This window comes from Lithobates pipiens, unplaced genomic scaffold (genome assembly GCF_037356315.1).
Source record: "Lithobates pipiens isolate NorthernLeopardFrog02 unplaced genomic scaffold, aLitPip1_a1.2 Scaffold_1, whole genome shotgun sequence".
NCBI classification, from domain to species: domain Eukaryota; kingdom Metazoa; phylum Chordata; class Amphibia; order Anura; family Ranidae; genus Lithobates; species Lithobates pipiens.
This window is the reverse complement of record NW_027507685.1, coordinates 142303414-142317512: the sequence shown is the minus strand read 5'-3', so window position 1 is coordinate 142317512 and position 14099 is coordinate 142303414.

The following is a 14099-nucleotide window of genomic DNA, read 5'->3' as shown; positions in this document are numbered from 1 at the left end:
AGAGGGGTCCTTAAATTTTTGGAATGACTTACGCAAAATGAACAAAGTGTCAAAGTTTGACACCTATCCCCTTCCTCCGGGTTCATGGGTGTGCACCCCAAAGCTCAAACGCACATGGCTTTCTCTGTAGCCTCAGCTGCACTGGAAAGTGAATGGATGGGAAGTGCTCTGTGCAGAGAGGCTCCCTGTTCATTCACAAACTGAAGCATAGTAAACACAGTTTACTGTGCTTCAGTTTTGAATGAACACAGTGAGTGTGTTCATTTAGAAATGACATTTTTAAGCCTGTTTCCCTGCACTCCATCCCAAAACATCCCACGCAGCATCCGGCAGGATAAGAGGGAAGCCAGTGGCACTGTAGGGCAGGGCCAACACTGGGCGAGACCCAGGCAGTACAGGGGAATCTGCACCGCATGCAGTGATTAGGGTTTGTCCAGGTAGACCTGGCACACCCCCTGCACACAAGCCTATGCCCAGGTTGATGAATTAGTAGAGAAGTTGGGCCCTGCCAGGTACATAACCACTCTTGATCTCACTAGAGGGTATTGGCAGGTTCCTCTGACAGTGGAAGCAAAAGAAAAAAAATGCTTTCGCAACTTTCAAGGGCTTATGGCAGTATGTGCCTTTTGAGTTAAATGGAGCACCCACTATATTCCAGCGGATGATGGATGAGATTCTTAGAACGCATCAATGCTTTTCTGCAGCCTATCTACAGTGCCTTGAAAATGTATTCATACCCCTTGAACTTTTTCACATTTTGTCATGTTACAACCAAAAACGTAAATGTGTTTTATTGAGACTTTATGTGAAAGACAGGCACAAAGTGGGACATAATTGTGAAGTGGAAGGAAAATGATAAATAGTTTTCAACATTTTTTTACAAATAAATATCTAAAAAGTGTGGTGTGCATTTAAATTCAGCCTCCTTTACTTTGATACCCCTAACTAAAATCGAACGGAACCAACTGCCTTCATAAATCACCCAATTAGTAAATAGAGTCCACTTTTCTGTAATTTAATCTCATTATAAATGCGCTGTTCTGTGAAGCCCTCAGAGGTTTGTTAGAGAACCTTAATGAACAAACAGCATCACGGAGGCCAAAGAACATACTAAACAGGTCAGGGATAAAGTTGTAAAGAAATTTAAAGCAGGGTTAGGTTATAAAAAAATCCCCCCTATTTTTATTTTTCCGATTTCCAATTTTTTTCCGATTTCTGTATTTTTTCAAATTTTTTTCCGATTTGTTTTCCGATCTTTAGTCCCATTTTTTTTTACCGATTTCCGTTTTTTTTTCCAGATTTTTTTTTTTTACAATTTCCAATTATTGTTCACATTTTTTTTTCTGTTCTCTTTTTTAACGATTTTTTCCCCCCAATCTATGATTTTTCCTGATTTTTTTTCTGATTTACGATTTTTTTCAATTTTGTTTCCAATTTCTTCCAATTTCTTTCCCCAATTTTAGGTTTTAGGCAAGTTGTGCTGTGCAATGCAAAAGCAACACCAAATCTGGGCAATAACGGGTTAAAGTTGAAGAGGCTACTTAATCCAACATGCAGTTTGTTTTTAAATTTTCACTTTATTTTATTTCCCCTTCAATGCAGCTGTCCAGAAACAGCGACACATCTGAACCCTGATTGCAAAAGAAAGAGTTATTTTAAACTTTTTTGTGAGTTTGTTAGCTTTGTCAGTTTGGTACTGTCACAAATAAAGTTGGGTGAAAAAAGGATATATATATATATATATATATATATATATATATATATATATATATATATATATATATATATATATATATATATATACATATATATATATGCCCACTTGTGAAGTGTTTTGTGTTTTGGCCTTCGGATGTGAGCCTAGGCCTTGCTGGTGCCATGTTGATGTGGTAAGTTGTGTTTGATTATGTTTGCGATGTTGGTTTAAAAGCTACAGTTTTTTTTAAATGTGACAAATACATGTTACAATGTGAATGTATAACTTCAGATTTACTATCAAGTGTGTTATGCTTGGGCCTGCTTTAATGTTTGTGTTCAAACAGGCAAGCTCTTGCACTACATAGCCTAATCTTTTAACTCCAGGTCACCCTGCTAAAACCAATCCACTGGTGGTAAATGGGAGGCTTGGATCACCTTGTCTTTGCTGGTAAATGGGAGGCTTACCTCCCATTTGCCATTTGTGGGTGAGCGGGTGGCAGGCATGCCTCCCCTTTTCCGTGGGTGGCCAATTAAGGTGTGTATTTTTTGGTGAGGATTGTTGCATTAATACCTTTTTTATCGCGCCTAAGACTGGTTTTAGATATAAATATAACCTATATTCTCAGGAAAGGACAGTTGCTGTGGATCTCTCCTGCAGAAAATGCTAGCTGCCTGGCTCTCTGGCTGCTGCTGAGCTCAAGTGCAGGCTTAATTTCTTGTCAATTGTTCACACATTTGAAAGCTGTGCTTTGCAGGAATTGTTTGCATTTCTCAATACATTGTAACACTTTTGTGAATGTACCCCTAGGAGTAATTTACCCTAGGTTCACACCTATGTATTTTTAGAGTGATTGTGGGTTTATTTTATTTGTTTTTGTTTTTTGCAGAAACTCCCTAGTCATCCTTTTAACATGGTTTCCTATGGTACGTGTTCACATCTATGCGCTTGCAGCCAGTTTGTTTTTGGAAAGGGTCTTTTTTTTTTTTCCCCTGCGTTTAGCGTCTAATAGACTTCAATGGAATTTCTTCAGATTTTTTTATTTTTTCTACTTAAGCACTGTATATAGCTGGTTGCTAACGAGCTGGCCATTGCGTCCTTAACAGATTAGTCACCAGCTCACAGTGGGATTCCCTGCTGACAGCTGAATGTGTTTTAAAAAAAAAAAAAAAAACTAGCTGGAAAAATATTGTGGGGGGGGGGAAAAGTGTGGGGGCCCCCCGGGCCATACCAGAACCCAGCTTACCATTCCTTAGTAATCAGCTATATACAATGTGTTTGGGGGGGAAGCAAAATGAATGAAAACTGCATGTAAAAATGAGTTTAACCACTTCCCGACTGGCGTACGGCAGAATGGCACGGACAGGCAAATGGGCGTACCTGTAAGTCCCTTTAAATTTGCCACCATCCCAACGCCATCCTGTGGAATCGATTGTTGCGGGGATATCCGCGACCGTCTCTCAAGGAGGAAGAACGGGAAGATGCTAATGTAAGCAAGCATCTCCCCATTCTGTCTAGTGACCGTGTCACTGAGCTCTGCTCCCTGTCATTGGTAGCGCTGATCAGTGACGTGTCACACACAGCCACGCCCACCACAGTTACATTTACACAGGAATCGGTTCATTTGTATAGCACTGATTGCTGAATAAATGACAATGGTCCCAAAAATGTGTCAAAAATGTCCGATGTGTCTGCCATAATGTCGCAGTCATAATAAAAATCACTGATCGCTGCCATTACTAGTAAAAAAAATTTATAAAAATGCCATAAAACTATCCCCTATTTTGTAAACACTATAATTTTTGTACAAACCAATCAATAACCGCGTTGCAATTTTTTTTCCCCCCAAAAAATATGTAGAATACGTATCAGCCTAAACTGAGGGAAAATTTTTTTTTATATATTGGGGATATTTATTATAGCAAAATGTAAAAAATTGTGTTTTTATTTATTTTTTTCAAAATTGTTGCTTTTTTTTTTTTATTTTATTTTTGTTTATAGCGCAAAAATAAAAACCGCAGGGGTGATCAAATACCACCAAAAGATAGCTCTATTTATGGGAAAAAAGGACGTCAATTTTGTATGGGAGCCATGTCACACTACTGCGTATTTGTCAGTTAAGAGACGCAGTGCCGAATTGCAAAACGTGCTCTGGTCTTTGGCCAGCAAAATGGTCCGGGGCTTAAGTGGTTAACAACGCTAAAAGCACTGCAAGACATGCCTGAAAGGCGCAGCCTGCATAGATGTGAAGCTAGACTAACACCATAATCTCTGTGTTCACTGTGCGTTTCTGCAAGCACATTTGTCATTTATTTACATGCATTTTGCGTGGTTTTTAGTTCATTTCAGTTTATTTGGGAAAATTTTCATTTGTTACTTTTTTACTAAGTTTGCATGCTTTTGCAATGCATTCTCTATACATAAAAATACAGTATGCTGTGGTCTTTTAAATCCACATGAAAGCACTGCTTTGCTGTAATCTAAGCTCATTTGACCATTGTAATGACACCCCGAGTATGAAGGGGGTAAAGCCGTTTAGGACATTCCATTTCCGAACACAAAGGCAGCTACTGAACACTCCAATCAGCTGAACAAGAAACCCATACAAATAATTCTTCCCCCCAGGTATGAGATGAGGCCTATGTACGGAGGGTTAAACAGGAATCATACTCCTTATTGTAACAAATGCAGGCTCTCTTTATGAACTTGAGAATACTGCAGATGCAACATGAACAATGACCCGGATCCTCCCACAACATCACAATGGTTACATGACGAGCCCCCAATACACATTATTCTGAGTGTCAAGTAGACAACAGGTGAGTTCATTAGCACACTTTACTTATCCAGACAAAAGCAACACCGTTGAGCAATAGGCGGTCCTCTCTTACATTGAACTTCCTGGAATGCCCATATTAGGAGTTATATTTCCTGGCCATAGACCTCAGTGTACAATGGATAAAATCTTCATCTTTCAAGAGATTGTTAATAATACTGTCCCATTTGATGTAATCCAATCATATTCTCAGGGTTCATTCTTTTCTTGGTCACCCTGCGCCCAAAAGTGACTCCCTTCACAACTATATTCATTTTTCTCCAGTCATCTTCCAGGGCGGCACACCTGAGAGATGACTGGTCTCACCTGGCAGAAAACATAATCAACAGCAGAGTTTAAAAATCCCCACCCCCTCCCTCTGACCCTCCAGTGATTGTTTCCCACACTGAGGCTGCAAAACCGTTTGTTTTGTTTAGAGAGACCTAAGGTCTGAGACCATGGTCGCCCCCCATTTAGAACAGACCCAGAGCAGTCAGTGGTGTCTGCAGGGTCTATTAAAAGCTCATTCACTTATTTTTTTTTTTTTTAGGGGTTCCCTTAAATTGTCAGGTGGATTGATGGTCTCCCCAGAGTGTTTCTGGGGCACTAGGACAGGTGAGGTGTCCATAATCCCAGGGGCCATGTGTTCTCGCTCCTCCCTCCTACCTGGGAGTGGTTGATGGTCTGGAGGGCCACATATTATCCCCTGGAGACCGGGGAGGCTAAGTGCATGCTCGCTGCTGTGTATTCTCCCTGGAAGGAGAGCTGCACTTTTACGAATGATACGGTATGTGCGGCCCCTACTACGCATGTCCGGAAGCCGCCGAGACTCTCGTGAGGTAATTTCCGGCGGATCCGGACTTCACCAAAATGGCGATAAAGGAGAAGGCAGCAAGCAGGGCAGAGTGAGAGGTCAGAGATCCATAGTCCCTCAGAAGCCTGAGCGGCAGCATTTCCCTCCACCTGTAGAGCGGCAAGGATGGAAAAGGAGGGAGGATCAGAACTCTCAGCACCAGAGGTTGCCACAGGGGTTGAGTAACTCTGCTGGAGTTAAGGGGGGGTGGCATTTGGGGTGGCCCTATTTCCCCCTCCCCCCAGAAGGATACTCAGTGACAGTGGCTAATGGGGTAATTTTATTTACAGAGACAGAATGCCCTGCCCAGGGGACGGCCAGCAGGTCTAAGACTAGGCGCTGTGGTTACTGAAACGACATACTTCCACAGGACCACAGCAAGCCTTTCTGCTACAAATGTATCTACAAGCTGGCAGGCAAAGACAGCACAATTTGGGAAAGGAATTCCGGGCACTGCAGACAGAGATGCTAGCTACCCTTCAATCCTTTAAGGCTACATTCCAAAAGTGTCAGAGAGATGCCCCTTCAGGAAGGGAAAATTCTCCCTCACAGGAGGACAGATCCACCTATACGGATGGATCCCAGGAACCTGCCCCCTACTACTCTGAGGAGGAGGTTCATGACTCAGAGCTGAACTCCCGCGAGGAGGGTTCGAATTCAGATCAGGATAGCCAGGTGGAGGCTAGACCTGGGGGACACCTTTTCTTAGCTGAGGATATGGAGGGTCTCCTCAGGGCTATTTATGCGTCGGAGGACATTCAGTTGCCCTCAGCCCAGGTGTCCGCTCAGGACAGAGTTTACAGAGGACTGGGTAAACTACAAGCTAGATCCTTCCCAGTGCACCAATCGCTTATTAAGATATAATTCTAAGGGAACTGAGCCTGAGTGGAAACTCCTAAAGCTTAAAACCTGGAAATATAGGTTCCCCTTTGAGGAGCAGGAAGATAAATTCTTTAAGATCCCATGTCTAGGTGTGTCCTTGGTGCAGGTGTCTAAGAGGTCGGACCTGTCCTTTGAAGACTCGGGCAACATCCAGGATCAAATGGATAAAAAATCTGAGACATTGTTGCGTAGGCCCTGGGAGGCCAATGCAGCAGCGATGGGCCCAGCATTGGCCTTGGCAAGTGTGGCCAGAAACGCAGACGCATGGCTCAACAAACTGATGGACCATGTCTCGCGTAAAAAGGAGTCTAAGAAGGTGGTAGACTCCCTGGAAGCCATTGGGAGGGCAATGTCTTACCTCGCAGATGCTGCGGTGGAGACAGTAAGAATGACTGCTAAGTCAGCGGCATTACTGAACTCAGCCAGGAGGGCCCTCTGGATCAAAATTTGGGATGGAGGAACAAAGTCGGACAGATTAAGGGCACTAGCTCTACAGATCCTAGGGGAGGCAGAGAAGAATATTTGCTGTTCGCTCTCGCTCTATTCGCTCTCGGCAGTTCATATAAAGGGGTCACTCAATCTACAGGCAGACTTCCTCAGCAGGCAGCCCATTCGTCAGGGAGAGTGGGAGCTAAACAAGGAGTTTTTTCGCTCTAGGAAGCTGTCATTTCGGAAGACCAAAGATAGATTTCTTTTCCTGTCAGAAGAACACGAAGATTCAGAGATTCTTCTCCCTCACCAGGGAACAGGGGTCGGGGGGGGGGGGGGGGGTGGACGCCCTTGCTCAGAGCTGGGATTTCGGTCTGGCGTATGCCGCCCCCCCGTGCTCATTCCCTGGGTGTTGCAGAAACTATCCCAGTCAAGCAGAGACCTCATTCTGATTACACCCTGGTTCTCCACCATGCGGAGATGGTTGATTGCTCCCCCATTGCATCTCCCGGTCTGGCGAGATCTCCTTTGCCAGGGCCCAGTCATTAATCCCAACCAGGGCTTTATATCTCTGATGGCCTGGCTTTTGAGAGGCAGATCCTCAGGAATAGTGGATGTTCAGAGAAAAGGTAATTGATGCATTCCTCCTTTAGTAGGAAGAAATTCACCAGACAGATCTATGCAAAGGTCTGGAAGGTCTTCTCCCACTGGGTTCAGTCTAAGGAAAGAGCTCTCCAGACGGTTCCGACCATTTTAGATTTTCTCCAGGATGGGGTAGACCAGAAGTTAGTGGTCAGTAGGGATGAGCCGAACACCCCCCGGTTCGGTTCGCACCAGAACTTGCGAACGACCCCCGCGTTCGAAACGAACGTTAGAACCCCATTGAAGTCTATGGGACTCGAACGTTCCAAATGGAAAGTGCTAATTTTAATGGCTAATATGCAAGATAGTGTCCTAAAAAGGGTTTGGGGACCTGCCTCCTGCCTCAGGGGACATGGGTCACTGCAAAAAAAAGTTTTAAAAACTGCCGTTTTGGCGGGAGCACTGATTTTAATGACGATTAAAGTGAAAAAAAAGGTGAAATATTCCTTTAAATATGGTGCCTGGGGGGTGTCTGTAGTATGCCTGTGAAGTGCCACGTGTTTCCCGTGTTTGGAACAGTCCCTGCACAAAATGACATTAAACGGAAATAACACCATTTAAAACTGCTTGCGGTTTTAATGTTATATCTGGTTCCTGCAATATGGTTGAAAATCATTGAGAAAAATGGCATGGGTAGCCCTCCCTGCCCATTATCAGCCCCTTTAGGTCTTGTACGCATATTAAGGGGAACCCCGTACCCATATTAAAAAAAGGAAATGCGTGTGGCCCCCAGGCCCTATATACTCAGAACAGCAGTATACAGGCGGTGCAAACAAGACAGGGACTGTGTAGGTTTGTTGTGTTAAGTTGAATCTGTTTGTAATTTTCAACCGGTACATTTTTAAAGTGTAGCTCCAGTCAAAAAAACTATTTTTAAGCTTTTTGGAAAACATAGGGAAGGGTTATCACCCCTGTATAATTTGTTTTGTCGTCCATCTTTTTTCATCTCACTTGCTGCTGTCTCCTTGCGTTTGCAAGTAGGAGATGTTTGTAAGTTGGATGTTTGAAAGTAGGGGCCTGCCCTATATTATAGCGGTATGTACTGGGTACAGAGCACGCAGACAGCACGCACTATCTCCTAACACTACTGACTGCAAGCTCTATTATTAACCACTTGACCACTGGGCACTTAAACACCCTTAATAACCAGACCAATTTTCAGCTTTTGGTGCCCTCACATTTTGAATGACAATTACTCAGTCATGCAACACTGGACCTATAGGAAATGTTTTTCCTTTTTTTCACACAAATAGAGCTTTCTTTTGGTGGTATTTAATCACCTCTCAGTTTTTTATTTTTTGTGCTATAAAAGAAAAAAGACCGACAATTCTGCGAAAAAATTAATTTTTCTTCGTTTCTGTTATAAAATTTAGCAGATTAGTAATTTTTTCTTCATAAATTTTGGCCAAAATTCATACTACTACATATCTTTGGTAAAAATAAGTACAAATTGGTGGATATTATTTGGTCTTTGTGAAAGTTATAGAGTCCACAAGCTATGGTGCCAATATCTGAAAATTGATCACACCTGAAGTACTAACGGCCTATTTCCTTTTTTTTTTTTTTTTTTCACAAAATTGTTATATTATCATGTTATTTCACACACACAGCATATGCATACCAAAAGACCCTGGAGAATACAATGGTGGTCGTTGCAAATTTTTATCTCACACGGTATTTGCACAGCAATTTTTCAAACGCGTTTTTTGGGGGGAAAAACAGTTTTGTGCTTGAAAAACAAACAAAAAAAACAGTAAAGTTAGCCCAATGTTTGCATAAAGTGAAAGATGAAGTTATGCTGAGTAAATAGATATCAAACATGTCACTCTTCAAAATTGCACATGCCCGTGGAATGGCGCCAAACGTCGCTACTTAAAAAATCCCCATAGGCGACGCTTCAATTTTTTTTTACTGGTTACATGTTTTGAGTTGCAGAGGAGGTCTAGGACTAGAATTATTGCTCTCGCTCTAACGTTCTCGGCGATCCCTCACATGTGTGGTTTGAACACCGTTTTCATATGTGGGCGGGGCTTACGCATGCGTTCGCTTCTGCATACGAGCACATGGGGACATGGGCGCTTTAAACATTTTTTTTTTTTTTTTATTGTTCATTTTACTTTATTTATTTTAGTTTGACATTTTTTTTTCCCCAAAAATATATTTTTGATCACTTTTATTCCTATTACAAGGAATGTAAACATCCCTTGTAATAGGAATATGGGGTGACAGGTCCTCTTTACAGTGAAATCTGGGGGTCAATATGACCCCACATCTCACCTCTAGGCTGGGAAGCCTGAAATAAAAAATAAAAAAAAGATTCTGGCTTTGATCGTACTGGCGAGTTGGTAGAAGCACCGGAGGGCGGTGAGGGGTGGGGGGCGTCTATGGCTGGGTATTGCAGGGTATCACCGAGTATGGCTGGGTATGGCAATTTATGGCAGGGTATTGCAGAGTATTGGCGGGGTACTGCAGAGTAATGGCAGGGTACTGCAGAGTAATGGCAGGGTACTGCAGAGTAATGGCAGGGTACTGCAGAGTAATGGCAGGGTACTGCAGAGTAATGGGGGTTACTGCAAAATAATGGCGGGGTACTGCAGAGTAATTGGCGGGGTACTGCAGAGTAATTGGTGGGGTACTGCAGAGTAATTGGCGGGGTACTGCAGAGTAATTGGCGGGGTACTGCAGAGTAATTGGCGGGGTACTGCAGAGTAATTGGAGGAGGGTACTGCAGAGTAATTGGAGGAGGGTACTGCAGAGTAATTGGAGGAGGGTACTGCAGAGTAATTGGAGGAGGGTACTGCAGAGTAAATGGAGGAGGGTACTGCAGAGTAAATGGAGGAGGGTACTGCAGAGTAATGGCGGGGTACTGCAGAGTAATGGCGGGGTACTGCAGAGTAATGGCGGGGTACTGCAGAGTAATGGCGGGGTACTGCAGAGTAATGGCGGGGTACTGCAGAGTAATGGCGGGGTACTGCAGAGTAATGGCGGGGTACTGCAGAGTAATTGGAGGAGGGTACTGCAGAGTAATTGGAGGAGGGTACTGCAGAGTAATTGGAGGAGGGTACTGCAGAGTAATGGCGGGGGTTACTGCAGAGTAATGGCGGGGTACTGCAGAGTAATGGCGGGGTACTGCACTGCAGAGTAATGGCAGGGTTACTGCAGAGTAATGGCAGGGTTACTGCACTGCAGAGTAATGGCGGGGTACTGCACTGCAGAGTAATGGCAGGGTACTGCACTGCAGAGTAATGGCGGGGTACTGCAGAGTATGCACTGGTATTGCAGAGTATTGGCAGGGAATTGAGGGGTTAAATTCGGTGAGCAGCGATGTGGGCACTGCAGATGCAGCCCACATCGCTGCTGACACCGATCTCTTTCCCCTCCGCTGTACCGATCGGTACAGAGAGGGGAGGGAGGAACCGGCGTCACAACATGACGCCGGTTTGTTTACAAGTGATCACTCCGTCATTTGACGGAGCGATCACGTGGTAAACGGCCGCGACGAGCCGGCAATGGGAAGTTGTTAAGTGGTTAAAGCTAGATCACTAGCTATATAGGTGAGGTGAATATAGTGGTGTATACTGCGGTCAGGGCACAGACAACAACCACTACACAGCAGCAAGATAGGAAATCAGCCAAAAACGATCGGTGTGTACTGTGTTGAAGGTACACAGAACACCCACTGCTTCAGATGCTAACACACTACACGAGGCCGCCTCAAAGGCGGCCTTATATAGTGTGGGGCGTGCACTACACAGCCTGAGCTATGATTGGCCACAGGCAGGATGCCTGTGGCCAATCATGGCTCTCCTCGCTGCTGGCGCTGCGATTGGCCAAGCATGCGGGGTCACAGTGCATGCTTGGCCAATCATGAGCCAGCAATGCACTGCACCACCGCAGTGCATTGTGGTCCGCGCGCGCCACTCGAATTTTGACGCGAACGGCCCAAACGTTCGGAATTCGCCGAACGGCCGAACAGCCAATGTTCGAGTCGAACGTATGTTCGAGTCGAACGTATGTTCGACTCGAACACGAAGCTCATCCCTAGTGGTCAGCACCCTTGGGGTTCTGGTGGCGGCCCTGTCAGTATTCTTTGACAGTAGTCTAGCTCGGGACCCCCTTGTAAAAAGATTTTTGTCGGCCAGGGAAAGGTTAACCCCTGTAAGGACAATCAGGTTCTCGCCATGGGATTTGTCTCATTTAAATTCCTTTCCCTTAAGATAGCCTTCCTTCTGGCCATTACCACAGTCAGAAGGATCGGTGACCTACAAGCTCTGACTATTAACCACTTGACCACTGGGCACTTAAACACCCTTAATAACCAGACCAATTTTCAGCTTTCGGTGCTTTCACATTTTGAATGACAATTACTCAGTCATGCAACACTTGACCTATATGAAATTTTTGTCCTTTTTTTTCACACAAATGGAGCTTTCTTTTGGTGGTATTTAATCACCGCTGGGTTTTTTATTTTTTGTGCTATAAAAGAAAAAATACAGAAAATTCTGTAAAAAAAATGAATTTTTCTTAATTTCTGTTATAAAATTTAGCAGATTAGTCATTTTTTCTTCATAAATTTTGGCCAAAATTTATACCACTACATATCTTTGGTAAAAATTAGTACAAATTGGTGGATATTATTTGGTCTTTGTGAAAGTTATAGAGTCCACAAGCTGTGGTGCCAATATCTGAAAATTGATCACACCTGAAGTACTAACGGCCTATTTCAATTCTTGAGACCCTAACATGCCAGAAAAGTACAAATACCCCCCAAATGACCCCTTTTTTGGAAAGAAGACATTCCAAGGTATTTAGTAAGAGGCATGATGAGTTTTTTGAAGTTGTCATTTTTTCCCACAATTCTTTGCAAAATCAAGATTTTTTTTTAACTTTTTTATTTATTTTTTTTTTTTTTTCACAAAATTGTCATATTATCAGTTTATTTCTCACACAGCATATGCATACCACAAATTACACCCCAAAACACATTCTGCTATTACTCCTGAGTACGGCGATACCACATGTGTGAGACATTTACACAGTGCGGCCACATACAGAGGCCCAACATGCAGGGAGCGCCATCAGGCGTTCTGGAGCACCCAGGACAATTCTGACATTTCTCTCCTACATGTAAAAATCATCATTTATTTGCTAGAAAATTACATCGAATCCCAAAACATTATATATGTTTTTTTAGCAAACACCCTGGAGAATACAATGGTGGTCGTTGCAACTTTTTATCTCGCACGGTATTTGCGCAGCAATTTTTCGAATGCTTTTTTTTGGAAAAAAAACAGTTTTGTGCTTAAAAAAAAAAAAAACACAGTAAAGTTAGCCCAATTGTTGCATAATGTGAAAGATGAAGTTACACCGAGTAAATCGATACCTAACATGTCACTCTTCAAAATTGCACAGGCTCGTGGAATGGCGCCAAACGTCGCTACTTAAAAATCCCCATAGGCGACGATTTAATTTTTTTTTTTTTTACTGGTTATATGTTTTGAGTTACAGAGGAGGTCTAGGGCTAGAATTATTGCTCTCGCTCTAACGTTCGCAGTGATACCTCACATGTGTGGTTTGAACACCGTTTTCATATGTGGGCGGGACTTACGTATGCGTTCGCTTCTGTATGCGAGCACATGGGGACAGGGGCGCTTTAAAAAAAAAAAAATTTATTGTTCATTTTACTTTATTTATTTTAGTTTGAAATTTTTTTCCCCAAAAATAAATTTTTTGATCACTTTTATTCCTATTACAAGGAATGTAAACATCCCTTGTAATAGGAATATGGCATGACAGGTCCTCTTTACAGTGAGATATGGGGTCAATAAGACCCCGCATCTCACCTCTAAGCTGGGAAGCCTGAAAAAAAAAAAAAAGAGATTCTGGATTTGATAGTATTGGCGAGTCGGTAGAAGGACTGGAGGGCGGCGGGAGGGGGGGGGGTGTGTCTATGGCTGGGTATTGCAGGGTATCACCATCTATGGCTGGGTATGGCTGGGTATATCAGAGTATGGTGTTGCAGAGTATTGCATTGCAGGATATTGGAGGGTGTTGCAGAGCATTGCAGAGTGTTGCACGGTATTGGCGGGTGTTGCAGAGCGTTGCAGGGTATTGCAGAGTAATGGCAGGGAATTGAGGGGTTAATTTTCGGTGAGCAGCGATGTGGGCACTGCAGATGCAGCCCACATCGCTGCTGACACCGATCTCTTCCCCCTCCGCTGTTCCGATCGGTACAGAGAGGGGGAGGGAGGAACCGGCGTCATAACATGCCGCCGGTTTGTTTACAAGTGATCACTCCGTCATTTGACGGAGCGATCACGTGGTAAACGGCCGCGACGAGCGGTCACGGATGCTCTCGAGTGCGCGCGAGAGCGGAATTCTGGGAGGACGTCATATGACAGCCTCCCAGAGTTAAGAAACCGCCCTGAAGCCGTCATTCGGCTATAGGGCGGTTATTAAGTGGTTAAAGAGCCTTTTTTGTTAATCCTGGAGGATAGGATAATCCTTTTGGGTTCCATAGGTCACAGGAGATTATTCTTCCATTTTGTCAGAACCCCAAAAATGAGAAGGAAGAAAGATTGCACCTCTTAAGCCGCGTACACACGAGCGGACTGTATGGCCAACTTAGTCCGTCAGACAATCCGACAGACAGTCCGTCATACTTTCCACTGAACGGACTTGACCACACACGGATAGCCAAACAGTCCGCCGAAAGCTTGCGCGATGACGTACAGCACGTACGACGGGACTAGAAATAGGAAGTCCAAGACACAGCAAAGCAC